The sequence below is a fragment of the Olea europaea genome, chromosome 22, assembly GCF_002742605.1.
Source record: "Olea europaea var. sylvestris chromosome 22, O_europaea_v1, whole genome shotgun sequence".
Taxonomy (NCBI): domain Eukaryota; kingdom Viridiplantae; phylum Streptophyta; class Magnoliopsida; order Lamiales; family Oleaceae; genus Olea; species Olea europaea.
The window spans coordinates 10,552,417-10,570,242 of record NC_036258.1 but is presented as its reverse complement, the minus strand read 5'-3'; the positions used below and the strand labels follow the sequence as shown (position 1 = coordinate 10,570,242).

Below are 17,826 nucleotides of genomic sequence, written 5' to 3'. Positions count from 1 at the left end.
TTTTTTTTTTTGGTGTTTGAGGTGGTGTTGTGGTGATTCTCAAAATTTTAAAAAAAAAATTATTTTTTTTTGTTTTGAGAAACTAACAAAAAGAACGCATTTTCAAGAATTTCAAAACAAAAACTCAAAATACAAAACTCAAAATGAATTCAAAACTCAAAACACAAAGAGAACACCCCCTAAATATTTCCAGTTTCTATCTAATTTTAAAAATTCACCCAGACCTAAATATTTGGAATTTTAAAGTGATTCCAGTTGGAAAAGATATCCATATTAGTTATCTATCTCTTGGATTTAGAATCATGAATTTTGGATCCATAAAACACAAGTTATGAACGTTTACCGAGAGCTGTCAGATTTTACCCGAGAACAATTAGCTCCGATTTAGAAACAACTTTGATCAATCTATTGATTGAATTTATATGAGAAATAACCTGTAATTCCCCTATGTGTATGATGTCTACAGTTTAAATTTTGTGAACCTTGGACTTCACTTATTTGTCGAATGAGATTTATTTTTGAAAGTTGTGCAAGCTGAAAATTTAAACTTTCTGAAAGAAATTTTATTTAATTTTTTAACAAGTTTTTTGAAGCCTTAATGTAAAATACAAGTTAAATTTATGCATTTTATGAACTATTTAGGTAGAATTTTATAAATGTAAGGTCCTTGTAATGTCATGAGTTCTCAGAGCTAGGGGCATTACACGTATCATCTTGATCATGTTACTCGATTAAAGTTCTGTTAATTGAAAATTAGATTGGATACTTAATTCTAATGGGATCAATATTTGGACTTACATCCATTTTATTACTTATTTACGTAATCGTCCATTTGTTGAATTTTGGTGTTACATCTAGCCTTAGACCTGAAGCTATATTTAAGCATTTGTTGATAGTGCTTTTAAGTACGTCTAAGCAGCAAGTCATTTGAAATGTGTTGATAATAAATTGGAAGTTGTAGATCTTACAGCATGTGTGTGTGGATGAAAAGTAAATTTGCCCAAATTAAATTAAAACTTAAGCTTTCCAAACATGTATTTAGTCCTATTTCATCTTGATGAATGTCCTATTCCTCCTACTTCAATATCGATCACTTGCAGCTAAGATGTCGCTGAATTTAGAATACATGTATTATCAGTGATCTCAGTTCAAACATTATCATGATACAAGGACTCACTCTCTCGTTTGCGTACCTTTCAAAGGTGAAATATAAAGATTCAAAGACAAAAATTCATTGATTAGACAATCATTGATGATATTTTAAAATCAGCATTCTAAGAAGTGCGCCTAGGCCTTGCTTTAGCTTGCCTATTCCCTTAAAATTTAAAATTTGACCTCCATGCCCAACTACACTTTAAACATTTTAGAACACAGATTAAAATCCTTAAAACACTGTTTTGTAAGGCAATGTCAAGAGAGATTCATGCATCTATTATTTGTCCAATATATCAATCTTCGTAGTCAACATGGTAACATATCAGTGTACTACATGATTTTGTGTAGCTTTACGTAGTTGTATGCAGGGGGATCCAGCACCTGGCGAGCCAGCGCGATCGCCGGTACTGGATCCGCTTATGAAAAATTTAGTGAAGGTTTATGTTAAATATTTATCTATATAAATTCTGTGCAAAAAATTCACTAGAATTGATATTGAGATTGAGTGGTCGCGTCCTTGCCTTTGCATTAAGATGCACACAGGTTCAATTCCATGGGCCTGCACAATGCTTTTTAATTTTTAATCACAATAATTAAATATTAGTAAAATATTGTACCAACATCCAACAATCAAGGATAGCTTATGTGGTACAGGGGTTCTTCTTTGTACGTAAAAAGAATGGGGTTCAATTCCATATCTATCCACCTTTTTGTTTGTTTGTTTTTTTTTTTACAATAAATAATAACTAAACAACTATAATTTTCTTTTTTGAAATAATTTCTTTAAAAAATTTATTCACTCAAATTATTACTTCATAATATAGATACTTTTATCGTTATGTTTAATCAACTTATTTTACAAAATTCAAATTTGGACAATCTAAGAATTGCTCTTTATTCTTTTAAGAGTTTGGAAAACAACTTTATTTTGGGGTAAAAAAATAGTTCTACTCTAAAAATCATTATTTTCAAAATTTGGTTTTGTTGTTATTTTTTTATTAATGACTCATGAATAATGATTTATGTTCGATGAGTTAATTGGCAATTTGGCATTAAAATGAGAATTGTAAATTTGTGGTTGGGATAAATAATTCATGTTGTACGAGTCATTGAGTTATGAGTTATAATATATCATATATGAGTTTTGATTTGTCATTTGAGAATTTATGTTTAGGAATTTAGGATAAGTGAAAAAAATAATTGAGAAGATGTTGGGTTCAATTCAACCATGTGTACTTTGTTTTTTAATCAATTCTAATTGAAATAAAAATAAAAATAGGGCATTCGCAAATTATTGAATATTTTTTCAACCGAAACGAAAGTCCATATCTATTTATTCTAATTCTAGTGGTACATCTAGTTCTTTTAGGTCTAGTCCATACAATGTTTTGAATATTATTCAATTAAGTATTAATAAACGATCATGTTTCGCTATCACGGATGTTGACCATTAACAGTAAACATTCAACTTTCGCGGTCTGCCCTAACTGAACTTGAAGCCTAGATTCGTCCCTGGTTGTATGTACATAAAACTTTTTGAAGCATAATTTGCAAGGAAGTACGGCCAATGGATAATAACTCAACGGTGGAGATTGATTAATAGTCATATCATTCAAGAAATTAAAATTATGTGAAACTGCAAAGTAGAAATGGATCGATCCTTTTAATTTAAAGATGCCAATCGTGTGGCATTCAGCAAAATACTCTGAAATTACTGTGATTTTGTTTTCCCAATGAAAAAAGAAAAAATAAGGAAGGGTCCCCTTAAGCTTATAGTTTTTATCTTATGTCTACAAAGGTGGACCATTTTGCACTGTCATATGCACTATGAGACAACATCCATCTGTGACTTCTGTGCAGGGCAAACTTTGTTGGGCACCACTTATTGCTATTTTAGGGCACATTGCAGTTTGGTTTTTGGGAAATTACGAGACAAATTTAGGGAAGTCCTTGTCTCTATTCAAGCTTGTGTGTTTCTTTTGGAACCTGAATTCGGGCTGTCATTAATTTGCTGTAATTAATTTTTTGATATATAATGTTGAAGTTTTACTTTGGTGCTCACTGTAGGATTCAGGCAAATGAAAATTACCTATTTCACTTTAAAATCAAAGTTTCAAATGCATGATCTATGTTGGTTTAAAGAGGTATAAGTTATGATATTTGAGAAAGGACAACTCCAATGGTGATGGATATCTTTAATGGACAACACAAGGAGTTTTAGTTTAGTAATGGATCCAAGCCCATTAGAGGAAGGCTTCTAGGAATGATCCCACACATGTTAAAGGGATATATTCTTGAACAAGAAGTAGAGACTCCAGATGACAAGTTAACTACACGTAATTTTTGCAAGATCATTCAGCCTTCTAGAAGGTATGGATCCATGATTGTGAATCAGGCATTACTAAGCAAGGATGATGAACCTACTAAACATGTCAAGTCAAATGTTGATTCAAAGAAATGGTAGTAGGCCATAAAATTTGAGATGAACTTGATATATGTAAACAAGTTTTAGACTTTAGTTGACCCTCTTGATGGGATCAAACCCATAGGATGGTTTACAAGAAATATGTCGACATGGATAGACATATCCATACATACAAAATAAGGCTAGTAGCTAAAGTATCACAAATAAAGACAAGAGTTGACTTTGATGGAATCATTTCACCTATAACCACATTTTAAGTCCGTTTGAATTTTACTTGTAATAGCTGCATATCATGACTTGAATTATGGCAAATGGACTTTAAAACTTCCTCAATAAAAACTTGAAAGAGGAAGTGTACATGACACAATTTAAAGATTTTGAATCCAAATATTCTTATAAGGTGCTCAAGCTTGATCATTCCATATATGAATTGAAGCATACCTCTTCAAGCTGAAATTTTAACTTTGATGAGGCAATCAAAAAGTTTGATTTTATAAAAATCAAGGACGAATCGTGTTTTTACAAAAAGACAGTGAGAGCGTTGTCATATTTTCTAATATTATATATAGACGACATATTATTAATAGGAAACAAAGTCACCGTGTTTTAATCGTTGAAATTATGTTGTTGAAGAATTTCTCCATGAAAGATATGAGAGAAACAAGCTCATCTATAGAGATAGATCAAGAAGATTATTTAATCTATCATAGTTTATATAGATAAAATTTTAAGAAAATTTATATGAAGACGATGAAACAAGAGTTCAATGATACACCGATGCTAACTTTCAGTGAGACTAGAAGATAGCAAGTATAAATTTAAATATATGTCGACTTTTAATAATTGAGTGGAAGTTGAAAAGTTCCGAATATGAAATAACCGTTGATTCAATAGCAAATGTCCAATATAGCTTGCTTCAAAAGCTCCAAAGAGTTGCGGTCTGGATTAAGAAGTTCATTAATGAACTTGACGTAATTTTGAATATTGTTGTTCCCATACCTCTTTATTGATGGAATCATCATGCAAACAAAGGAACTAAGGTCTCATAAATGATCTAAATGTGTGTTAAGACAGTATCATCTCAATAAAGAGACTACAAAAAAACGAGGTAAAGAAAGAACGAGTTTTCATGATTAATATTTCAGATTCATTGACAAAGAGTTGTTGTAAAAAAAAAAAAAAATACGATTGCCAGTAGACTTTTATGGTATAAGATACCTAAGTGATTGGATCTAGTGCCATTTTAAGTTTGTATGCGTCATGCCTTAAGTATAATCGATTTTGGACATAAATACTTTTAATACACTATTGATGCATTTTATTTATGGCAAATCAATTATTTAATTGAATTACTATTCTAATAAATTAAATAATAGATTCGATAGATTCAGGCTTTGGTAACTTTTTAAACACAAGAAATTGTGATTGTGAGATACAAATTACAAATAATTGAATCTTAAATCATCATTGGTCATAAGTAATAATGAGATAAGGATATCATTAATACAGATAGACCATCATGTGATATTTTTTACAAATTTAGTAAGTAGCTGATCTCACATACTAAAGTGTGATAATACTTTAATAAACATAACCAATTGATGCAAATGGTGGGAGTATAATTAATTATATAAAAGACCAAGTTAATTGATGCATTTTATATATTATTATTTTACTTTTTGTCATTTACGTCTATTGAATTTGATAGGCATACTGGATGCGAACAACCAGGCCAAGTTTTCTTGATTAGCATCGCTATCTGATTATTGTTCTCAGTTATGAGAAAATTGGGTTTACCCTAGAGTAGCACTTTTTAGAGACACTTGCTGATGATTCAGCTGAAGAAGATGTGGCTGTTATAATAAACATAGTGATAACGATAATACTGCAACATATGTAATGCTTGCAACTAGGTCACATGAGTTACTAAAGTTGCATGAGGGTATAAATTTAAAAAAAAATGATTTTTCATATGAAGTAGATGAATGATGAACAATCGTGTATGAAAAAAATATGAGATTTCCAAGCAATTATATCGATGCAAAAATGAAAAAATGAATTTCAGTCAGTGCTCATGTATAGTAAATGATTGGCTATATTGAAAAGTTGTCTCAATTAGGTTCAGTCATGGATTGTAAACAAAGTATTGAGTTGATTCTACAATCTTTGTGAGGGAGTTATTTACAACTAATTATGAATTTTAATATGAATAAACTCTTGCGTACACTCCCTGAGTTGTTGACCATGCTTAAAACTACTAAACCCAACATCGAAATATATAATGGGCAAGTCTTGGCCATTGATTTCTCTAAGAGTGCTAAGGGCTTCATCTAAAAGAAGCTTTAGGAAAATATCTATTATGGCAAAGATAGTCAAAAGTAAATAATGACATTATCAAGTCTGATGACCCTTGATATCATTGTAGAATAAAAGGTCATTGAAAAAAACTACAAGGCTTACATTTCATTAGTGGTTTTGAATACCAGATATGAATATTATATTCGTATAAATATGCAAAAATTAAATAGAAGTAGACCACTACAAAAGGGAGAAGTTGACCTGCATGTTGAAAGTGAGTAAAGATTGTTGCATTGTCTGTAGGAGCATACTTCTTGTCATTGTCCTTAGTTTTAGTATTAGAATTAGAGAAATATTATTCTATTCACACCATTACCAAGAACATTATTTGAATTTCAAGTTTTGACATGAATTATTTTCATTTTAAGAATAATTGTTGTTCATTTTATCTTGATAAGATCCTAATGGTTATGAGAAAATACAAAATGACATTTACATTCTAAGTAATAAGTATAGAAATTAAATACAAGAAAGTGATGACCTAAATATAACCTATATTTGGAATTACAGGCTTGGTCATAGAATTTAAAAAAAAAAAAAAAAAGGCAATTTCCAAATTACATAAAGATGGATATTTAAGGTCAAATGATTTTTGATTAATTAGACAAATGTGAATCGTGCATGCTAGGCAAGAAGGTCAATTTTTTATTTTTTTTTATTATTTTTTTAAAGAGAGAAAGAGCCGCACAATTACTTGCTAGGCATAATAATGTAAATGGACCCATGCCAATAAATGCTAGATGATGTTTCTCTTTTTTCATCACATTTACTGTTCAAAAATGGTCATGTATATTTAATAAAATCCAAGCTTGAAGCTCTTGAAAAGCTTAAGAGATTCAAGCTAGAATTAGAGAAATGATTAAGTGAAAGTATTCTCACACTAAGATCTGATTGAAGTGGAGAATATCTTAAATGGGAAATTTTAAATTGTATAAAAAGGAATGATATTCTTTCACAGTGGACTCGGTCTTATATATCGGAACATAATGGTGCATTCGAATAGAGGAATCATGTAGTATCAATCTCCTTCAACACAAATCATATAGTTTGACAACACGATTCAATTATAAAAATTATTATTCCTAAATTGTTTAACAATCTTTCTTAAGTAGAATTAAACATATTCTCATATATGACCCGACTATATTTCTATAACGGATGCAAACACACAAGAATGAATTAAAGATTTATGAATACTTAAAGATCATGTAAAGAATAGATTTATACTTCTATCCTCTATCGGACTCTAAGATGATTAGCACCATGTCTCGCTTAATTTCAATCTTTCAAATATACAATATGCCACAATATTCATACAATTATTATGTACATATTTGTAAAGAAGATAATTGCATGAAAACAATTCAATAATTAAAAACACATTTTAATATCAAAAAGAAAAACTATGAATTAAAGGTTCATGATATAAGATTTATTGTAATCGTAGCTCTAGATTTGTATAGCCTAACATGTGAAGAAGAAAGCAAAAGAACTAAAAGTTGTTGAATCACTTGGAAATTCTTGAATTCAATTTTGAAGTTCTTGATATTCAACCTTGATGTGTTTTCACCTTTTTTTGCGAACAATTCTCTCCCTTGTTATGTGTTGAGAGTTGGCATTTATACTCATCTTCAATGAGTTCCAAAAGTCTCTAAAAACTATGTAAAAGTGGCCCAGAAGAAGTTTCTTTGTTGTATTGAAATTCTAAAACGAAATAGAATTTCCAATCTGAATTCATCTGGAGGGCACCCAGAAGAAAATCGGGTGGCCGTTTAGACACATTAGATAGCCCCTGTTATTAAAGTTAAGGGTCAGACCCGGCCTATATAACTATGTAGGTGCCTAGTTATAATAATTCCCAAAATTTTCCTTTTGGTCATTTTCTTCATTCTTTCTTTCTTCTTAGTCCTCCACTTTAAATTTGGTCCTTCAACTTTTATTCAAATGTATATTAGTCCTCTAACTTCCATCAAATGGTCAATTGATCCTTCTTTCTTTTCTTGTTGCTTAGAAAGGGATCCAAAACTAAAACAGAAAGAAATTAAATTGAATTAGGTATAATTTCAACCTTTTGGCAATCTAAAACCTTAGTAATAAGGTCCTAGATAAGTTTACAAAATGCACTTATCAAATAATCCCAAAATAAAACCCTTGTTCGTCCTTGAACAAAACAAAACAAAATTTAGTAATAAACCAGATTACCATCCTTAACAAATCACAAGCAACAAACTTAACCTTGATCTGCTTACCATATGCCTCATGTTCGAATATAAGACACTTTACAAAGATCCAAACAACATCAAGAATAAATTTTTACTTATTTGATGCTCGACTTAGTGTGTGTGATTAGCTAACATTGGACTCACAACTAATCAAGTGTTGTCGATTTCTTCACAATCTCAATCCTCTTGTGGTCAGTTTTTCCTCACACCTCTCAAGCAAAATCACTTTTTAAGCTTTTCTCTCCAATTCTGAAGTATTTCTAGCACATGTGATTTTTTAAGAATTATTATAATGCATTTTTCTTCATAAAGTGATCAAAATTAGGTACCGATAAACTTAAAAAGGAGATGGTAAGCATTTTTCAAAGTTACACCACCAGTCTCTAGAGTTCAAGTCTCAAAGTCCTTATTAGACACTTCCCAATTTTGATAGTCTAGATCCCTTTTTCTTTCTTTTGACATCGTATGTGCAAGACTTTTCCCTATTAAGCTTTCTAAATGACCTTTATAACGAGTTTTAGGTCGATAACTTCTAAGTCAAATTACTATAGTGCACCAGGTTTAGAATACCTTTGTAGGCTTAATCACTCGATTCACAAAGACTATGAAGAGAGGTAAAAGATATATTATACTTTCTTTTGATATTAGATTCAATAATTTTCTTTCTTTTGACATCTTATATGAACAACTTATCTCCATTAAACTTTCCAAATGGCCTTATAAAGAGTTGTAAACCGATGACTCCCAAGTTAGATAATTATAGGGCACCAAGTTTTAAAAATCCTTGTACGCTTAACACTCGAGTCATAAACGTTATGTAAAGAAGTAAAAGATATATGATATACTAAGGATTTAGGAATTCGCTCATGTGTAGGTCAACAACATCAATAGTTAAATCCACATAATCAAGTCATATTCCAACATAAGTAATAAGTCAACATGGTTATGTGCTCAAATTAACAAGATAAGTATTCAAGTAAAAACATATGTTATGGAGTTGTCCAATATTCTAGCTAAAACTACAGTCAATTCAAACAAATATCATCATAGGCAGAAAGCCAGTCAACTGTAAACTAGACTCCATTTTGAATTTTTTCAAATAGTTAAATAGTTATACAGACTCAATCAATAGTTGAAATGTTAAATATAATTAGCATAAGTATCATGATACTTACCCATCCACCTCATATGAGAATAATACATTATCCTTAATGAAAAGGTGAAAATAGTCATAAATAAATGAGAAAGAGATCATATACATCTTGGAGAAGGATGTGGCTGAGTGGAAAAATCAGGCTAGTCCGATTGGCTGGATGAACTAGTGGTTTGAAGGACTCGAAGGTCCTTGCTATCTGGCTAACGTTTCAACTAATTGTTTCCACTTGATTCCCAAAATGTAGAATCTGTGCGTGCACTTGATCATAAGTGTAAATGATGGTTCTTTGATCATGGTACATCCTATCATAACTTTGTTGGAACCCAAGTACTTGCATACTCACTTTTTGCAGCTCTTCCACCATGTTGATCTACCTCTACTACATCACCTCTAAAATATTTGTCATTACACCAATAAATCTACCCAATTCCACCTGGGTTACCTGTATCTGAGCAACTATTTGCCCAAGAGGGTTGCGTTGGTAGCTAGAGCATGTTGTGGTGATGGATGTGTTTGCTAGGGATTATGTACTCTCTCTGCCCTATAAATTGAGTTTCAGAATTTTATATTCTTCTTCAGTTGATTGGGGATATCTGAGGAGCAATTCTTCAATTGACAAAAGTTGGACCTGACAGCCAAACAGATCTCACTGATAGGGCATAGGAACATGATACTGTGTTGAGGATTGATCAATCAGGCCAACTCTCATATGAAAGTGAAGATGTGGATCTTAAATCAATTTTATGTCTCTGTACCAAATGATAATGTAGTTGGACCCTTTCTTCTTTGAACGTACTTCGCTGGGTTGTAGGATGGGTATTAGTAGAGACGAAGCTATGAAGAAGTCTCAGCTCATTGATTATTCAAGAATCGATCCATAAAAAGTGGGCATGCATTACTTCCACTATATAAGAATTGGGGCCACCAATCCCATATCCAGCTCGGTAGGTATGGGCTCTATATCAATGCGACTCAGCTCATAATATCTATCAATTACTGTCGAGCCATTTGTCTTTTACTTATATTTTGGAGTACCAACTTCAGTATTGAAGTTGGTGAAGAACTCCCTCATCAAAGAAGGATAAGCTGCATGAGGAATTCCAACAACATTTTCCCAACCACAACGGTGGATAATTGATAAGTGTGTTTTTACACATCTATTCGAGCCACAAAAACATGACCAATTCGTTATAAATGCAGTTGGAATGTGGCTTAAGTCCACGTAATTTTGTTTTGTAGGTTATATTGATGGATGTTGAGGAATTCAAAAGAAAAGACGCGAAAAAAGACCAAAATGAAGGAAAACAAAAGTTCAAGGACCAAGGTGCGAAGACCCAAAAGATGACCCTAAAGAAGAATCGAGGGATTAATTGAGCTAAGTACTAATCGGGGGCTAATATTGGTTGATTGAATGAGAAGAACCAAGAAACGAGGATAAATGGAAGATAACAAGTTTCGGGACTAGAATGGCCTAAAGTGGAAGATTACTCTACTATGTGGTTGCATAGTAGAGAACGCTATGCGATCGCATACATTATGGCAAGGAATTAAGAGGTCGAAATCAAGAACTCTATGCCGTCACATAGCTTAGTGCCATGTGGTCACATACTTAAAATATGGGGACTGATCCTACAATTTTCTATTTTCGAAATAACTCTTTTGGAACTCAATTGGAACGTGATATAAAAACCTGGAGCCATCATATTTCAGAGGAGAATGCATTGGGAGGCAAGAAAACACATCTTAAAGCAAATTTGAAGTGACAACAAAGAAGGATCTCAAGAAGATTGACGAAATTTCATACGATAATCTGATCTGGTGATGCTATTTCTTTCAATTATCATGTATTCTGTAATTTTCTACATGTTAGCCTAAATATTTTTGAACTAGGGGATCGATGAGCCTTGTGATGTGATATTTAATTCTTTGTTTCATGATTCTGACATTATAACATGTTTGGATTAGTTTGAATGGTTTATATGCACTTATTTTCTCTACAATTATTGTGCACGTCATTTTGTGTGAGTTAGGTGACTTGTTCTTGCGTTTGAGAGAAGTGGAATATGTTTGACAGAGTATAAATCATCATAGAGTCTGATAAGGAAAAGAGATATATCTCTATGCCCCACGTAAATCTTTAAGTGCTCACAAAACCACATGCGTTTTTATACATTTGCATCCGTCATAGAGATATAGGTTGGTGGTGTATGAGAATAGGTTCGGTGCCACCGAGAGAGGGTGTTGGATAGATTTAGGAGCATTGATTTTTCAATATTCCATCATGTTAGATTGTGAAATTAAGGTTAAATTGAACATTGTTTGGGAATTCGTGTTCTAGTGCATTTAATTATCATCGAATACAATCAAATTGCGTTCCAACCATCAACTTACATTCTAATTCATTTAAAACATCATTTTGCATATTTAGTTCATTCAAATATCACATTTCCATAATTAAGATTTTCTCTAAATTAGGGTTTTCTTTAGGTCGAAAATTCACCTTGGATAAGTTAGTTTCGGTTAAGGCTAAGATAAATAAAATTAGGCTACTTAATCTCCTTGGAACGATATTCAAAACTCTAAAATCGACTTTATTACTTGTTGCGAACCATATATTTGTAGTGGTTTAAATTGAAATAAACAATTTCGTGAACAATAATCCTTCCTAACAGACTCTCCTGAAAATCATCCAAACTAAGACCCTCTTCTCTTGATAGAACTTATTGTCTTTCTAGATAGACTCAAAATTTCCTCTTTTTCTACAATTAGGAGCCACTGTACTCTTCCCTCATCTAGATTCTCGTTGACTCTCCAATGACAAGTCGAAGTCTCACCCACTTTGGATTTTCCTTTTTCTTGCGTGGTAGCAGTCACGCGATTTATGCGACGTGATTTTATACTGCAAATGTATGGTGTCAAGTTTTGTAATATAGTAATAGAGTAAAGAGTGTCGAATCCACATGGATTGTAATTTAAATTTCACTAAGTACTATAATTGTGCAATTTTTACTTTATTTAGACAAATGTAAAATTAAATGGATTTAATGTTTTATGAGTGAATAAATTAAACTAATCTAACGTGAATTGGATGTGACAAAATTGAGGAATACAAATTATCAAATAAGAACGCCTAGGGATTGATTTCACCTAACTTTCAATTATGATTTAACGATTTACAATAATTCCATTTAATTTTCCCATATTTAAAAGCAAGAATCCTAATATATTCCTCTCCCCTCTCTCGAGTGCCAGTTAGAAAATAATCCTAGATTCCAATTCCAATATCCCTATTCCGAATTGAAAATCAAGAATTTATAAAAGTCCTGATTCTTGTATAGAGTAAACTTCACAAATTTTACACTTTTTCTCGAAACCCATAAAACCTATGTTGTGTCAATCTTATGATCATGCCTAAATTCCCCTCTCTCAAGTGCTGGAATTGACTTAACATCTATTCATTCAATTATTGATCAAGTAATTGAAAGCATTAAAATCATGACACAATTAAATATATGTGGAAAAATCAAGGAAATAATTATAAAATCATCAAACCATACTCGATTTGGCTACATCAAACACCTAAATAATTTGTTTAGTTCCTGATATAATAAATGAAAATCATACAAATTATAATAAACAATATAAGGAAAAGGATAGAAAAAACTAGTCTTTTGGATAAATCTTCAATCTTTTTCCTTGATGATGTTCCTCCTTCCTTTTGATATCTTCAATTTTTGCTTCCTTCAAATTGTGTGGTTGAATTCTTCAATCTTACCCCCTTCCATCCCTCTTTAAAATAGGTCTTTTTAATGGTATTTATAGTATCTTGAAGTTATTGAACGAATTAGGGTTGAGTTGGCCCAAGAAAAGATTTCATAAATATAAAATCCCGTTTTTCTGCGCAGGCGACGCCACGGCGCTGCGTTCACTATTGTTTTCAGCATCTTGGACGCCATGGCGCCCACTTCGGGTGGAAATGACAGTTTTCGCCTCCTTCAGTATTTTTGCCATAACTTCTTCGTTCGATGTCCGATTGAGATGATTCAAGATGCGTTGAAAAGTTAACTCAAAGGGCTATAACTTTTCTTCAAACATCATTTTCCAATTTGATCGTTTACTAAGTCAGAAATAGGTCTCAATATGAGACTGAAATTCTGGAGCATAACTTTTCGATTGGAAATTGATTTGTGATCACATTTTGCCTAAATTTGATCCCTTTGACATCTTTCTTCATCCAATTGACTCCTAACACTCTCGGATCTTGATGGCAAGGTTCGATACAAGTTTGGATTATTTACATTTTAGTCCCAGAACTTTGGATCTTGTACAATTTGGCCCATTCTCTCCAATTTTGCCAACTTTTGCTTAATTCCTCCAATTTCATCAATCTACTTCACAACATCAAAAACACACATTAAAACGTTCTAAAACACTCTCAAGAGTAACAAAATAACAAATTAGGTGGCATAAATATCATGAGTGTAGAGCACTCATCAGTAGCATTTCTATTGGATGGCATTTTACCTATTGATATAAATGAGGAATATATTAACATAATAGGAAACAAACACAAGGGTAAAATAAAGTGGAGAATACCTCCAAACTATACAACTCTACATCAATTTTCATGTACTAAAATGTGAAAACTCATGCCATGCTCGAGAAAATGTCATTGTATAAGCAGGTATCCAATGGATAAAGAAAATGTAGCTCACATTCCCTAAAAGAATGTGAAAGTGGTATTTTTGGGTTTTAACCCAAAGCAGAGCAAGAACTTTCACTACCTAAAAACGTGATAAAATAGTGAACTTTTCCCGAACAATCTCCGAGCATATTAAAGGTCATACTTTGTCTTATTCATATTCAAATTCGAGATCAAACAGAGGTTGTTTGGGTTAAACAACTATGTACCAATGATTTCGATTGCTAAATGAACCCAAAATTGACATAAATTTTTATTTGGGCATTTTATCAAACACATAGAATGCAATCAATTTTTTCCTAAATTTTAAACAAATTAGGACCTGAACCAAAGCTTCAATTTTGACACAGTAAACTCACAATCAAATTCTCCGCATCTATCTAATTCCCCACTCGTTAATCATTCAATTGTTTTTAAAAAAACACATTAATCACCATGTTTCGAAGCAAAAGAAAGAGAAGTAGGATTACACATACATCGAATTTTATTTGCTTAGATGACGATTGGATAATGAAATTGAAGGATGTATATTTGAAATCAATGCCTATTGTCGATTGAGTGCCTTCTTGATGAGTTTCGAAGATGACTCTGAACAGAGGTAATTGCCGTGCATTCTGAGATAACAGTAAAGTGAATTTTTGGGAAGCTGCCATGTGAAGTAGAAGTGGATTGAAGGTCCGTGACCCAGTCTATGCCATGAGTTTGAGAGATAAGCACCGTGTGTGCTTAAGAGAGATGTGTCGTGGGTTTTGTGTTTGTGTTAGTGCTTATTCAAAAAAAATAAAAAAATAAATAAGAGCAATGCTATGGAAACACTGGCTAAAATAAAGGTTGCACATGTGTCGATACATTATCGAAGAGTTTGAAAGATTTAAAATAAAATAAAATAAAAAAACCAACAACTTGCTATCACATAAGTCAGTTTTTCGTTTCTTATTTTTTAGCCTATCTGTTTATCATTTTCCAAAAATAGTGCCCTGCTCTGTTTTTGAGTTGCGCAGTCACCTAGTGTAAAATTGGTTGATCACCCAGTAAAGTGAAATTACGTCTATTTACCTTAGAAGGTACTACCAACTATGTTGGTCTTTTATTTATTTATTTATATACTAAGGCCTTGGGGTGTGTGATAAAATCATTTTATGATTAAGTCCACACATTTAAGCCTAAATTCATGGTCAAGTTCTTACGATATAACTTGAAAACTAACTAAAATGTGATTTTAAAAAAAAAAAAAATCATCTAAGAGCATGATTGCGTGAATAAGATCATAAAATATTAATGTATTCCCTAAACTAAATGCAATGCAATAAGTAATACAAAAAAGTGGAAAGGGATAAAAAAAAATGGGTTGTCTCCCATCAAGCGCTCGGTAGTCTAGAGCTTGACTTGTGGTTGATTCACTTTGGTGTTGCAACATGAATCATAGACATTTTTTTTTTAAATCCACCAATCCATTATGCTGTTAATTGTTATCCATTAATTTTACATGTTCCTTTATTTTCATGAGTAATCTCAACGGCCCCATATGGAAAAGCTTGAGTAATTGTGTATGGCCCCAACTACCTTGACCTTATCTTGCTCGTAAAAGCTTGAGTCTTGAATTTTTTAACAAGACGTGTTGTCCAACTTCAAACTTCTTCTTTGAATATGCATACCATGCAACTTTTTGGTGTGCTCATTACTCAAATTCGTGTTCTCATAGGCTTTCAACCGAAACTCCTCCATCTCATTCAATTGAAATAGTATTTTTTATCGGCTGCATGCAAAATTCAAGTTCTTGACTACCCAATAAGCTCAATGCTCCTACTCAAATGGCAGATGACAAGCTTTTCAAAAACAAGATGATAAGGAGAGATGCCTATAGAGGCTTTGTATAATGTTCTATAGGCCCACTAGGCATCGTCAAGTTCTTTAGACCAGTCTTTTCTTGAGGAACTAACAATCACCTCAAGGATCTACTTTAATTCCCAATTGGATATTTCAACTTGCCCACTGGCTTTGAGGATGGTAGTGGGTAACTATCGATGTCGAATGCCATATTTAGCTAACAAGAACTCAAATTGATGATTGCAGAATTATTTACCCCAATCACTAATAATTGCGCTAGGCATACCATACCGATTGAAAATGTACATTTTCAAGAAATTTATCTCCATCCTGGCATCATTAGTTAGCAATGCAATTGTTTCCATCCATTTAGAGACATGATCAACTACAACAAGAATATATTGATTTGAGAATAAAGGGAAAAATGGTTCCATGAAGCCAAATCCCCACCTGGCATCATTAGTTGGCAATGCAATTGTTTCCATCCATTTAGAGACATGATCAACTACAACAAGAATATATTAATTTGAGAATGAAGGGGAAAATGGTTCCATGAAGCTAATTTAAACACATCAAGCAACTCAACCTCAAGAATATTATTCAAAAGCATCTCATTCTTTCTAGAGATATTCCCTGTGCGCTACATCTATCATATCTCTTTGCAAAAATATAAGCATCTCTAAATATTGAAGGCCAATAGAACCCAGACTGTAGTATTTTGCAGTTGTCTTTAAAGCACCTAAGTGTCCAACATAAGCAGATGAATGACATTGCTTGAGTATCTGAGGAACCTCTTTGATAGAAACACATCACCTAATAATCTAATCCAAATCGCCTATAGAGAATAGCATTACTTCAAGTCTTCTTTTGATGACTTAAATAATCTAATGGAATGATGGATTTGAACCGAATGGAACCGAACCCGAACGGTTCCATAATTATATTTGGACCCGACGGTTCCATTTACTAGATACCCGAAAAGTTTGGAACCGAACCGAACCGACCCGCGCCCACCCCTATTGACCAAATAATACACAATATCTACATACCATGGTGCATTCTCCATATTAAAAATACGTTCATTTGGAAAGGTCTCCTTTATATCTAGGGCTGGGCAAATCTCCCGAACCGAACCGACCGAACCGAATGACCAAATAATACACAATATCTACATACCATGGTGCATTCTCCATATTAAAAATACGTTCATTTGGAAAGGTCTCCTTTATATGATTATATCCATTGATTCTTTCTACTCTCCATGTTTAAATGGAGATAAATGGTTATTTGCTACATTTTCACTTTCTTTCTTATCTCTTATTTCCAAATCAAATTCTTGTAGTAGTGCTCATATGATCAGTCTTTATTTTGCATCCTTTTTTGTCATAAGATACTTCAAAGCTGTATGGTCGGTATAGACTATTATCTTTGATCTAATAAGATAGGATCGAAATTTATCAAAGGCGTAGACTACAACTAGAAGTTCCTTTTCAGTGGTGACGTATTTTAGTTGTGCATCATTCACTAGTCACTTGCATTATCTAGTGTAATTATTATTGGTGTTAGAATTATCCTCTCTTTTAGAGTGTTGAAAGCCAATAAACGCTCTTTAGATAAGTTAAAATAAACATTACTGATTAGCAGATTGCACAGAGGTTTGGTGACTTTGGAGAAGTTCTTGATAAAGTGGCGATATAATCCGGTGTGACCAAGAAAATTGCGAACACCCTTAACTGAAGTTGGTGGTGGTAATTTCTATATAACTTGAATCTTTTCTTTGTTCACTTCACTCCCCTTAGATAAAATTAAATGCCTTAATACGATGTCTTCTTGTACCATGAAGTGACATTTTCCCAATTTAGAACCAAATTAGTTTCCTTACATTGCAGCAAGACAAGTTTTAAGTGCTCTAGGCACTTATCAAATGAAGAACTGAAGATTGAGAAATCATCCATAAAGATTTCTATAAATTTTTCCACCA

The 17,826-nt window shown here is 32.5% G+C and overlaps 1 long non-coding RNA gene across 1 annotated transcript; it reads right to left on the bottom strand.

The window, feature by feature from the left end:
- Window positions 1-12,844: 12,844 nt before the first annotated feature.
- On the bottom strand, window positions 12,845-14,803 carry LOC111371690. The gene is made up of 2 exons (XR_002698626.1): window positions 14,495-14,803; window positions 12,845-13,704 (listed from the first exon to the last, which is right to left on the bottom strand). It is a non-coding gene; the product is annotated as an uncharacterized LOC111371690 (long non-coding RNA).
- Window positions 14,804-17,826: the final 3,023 nt, after the last annotated feature.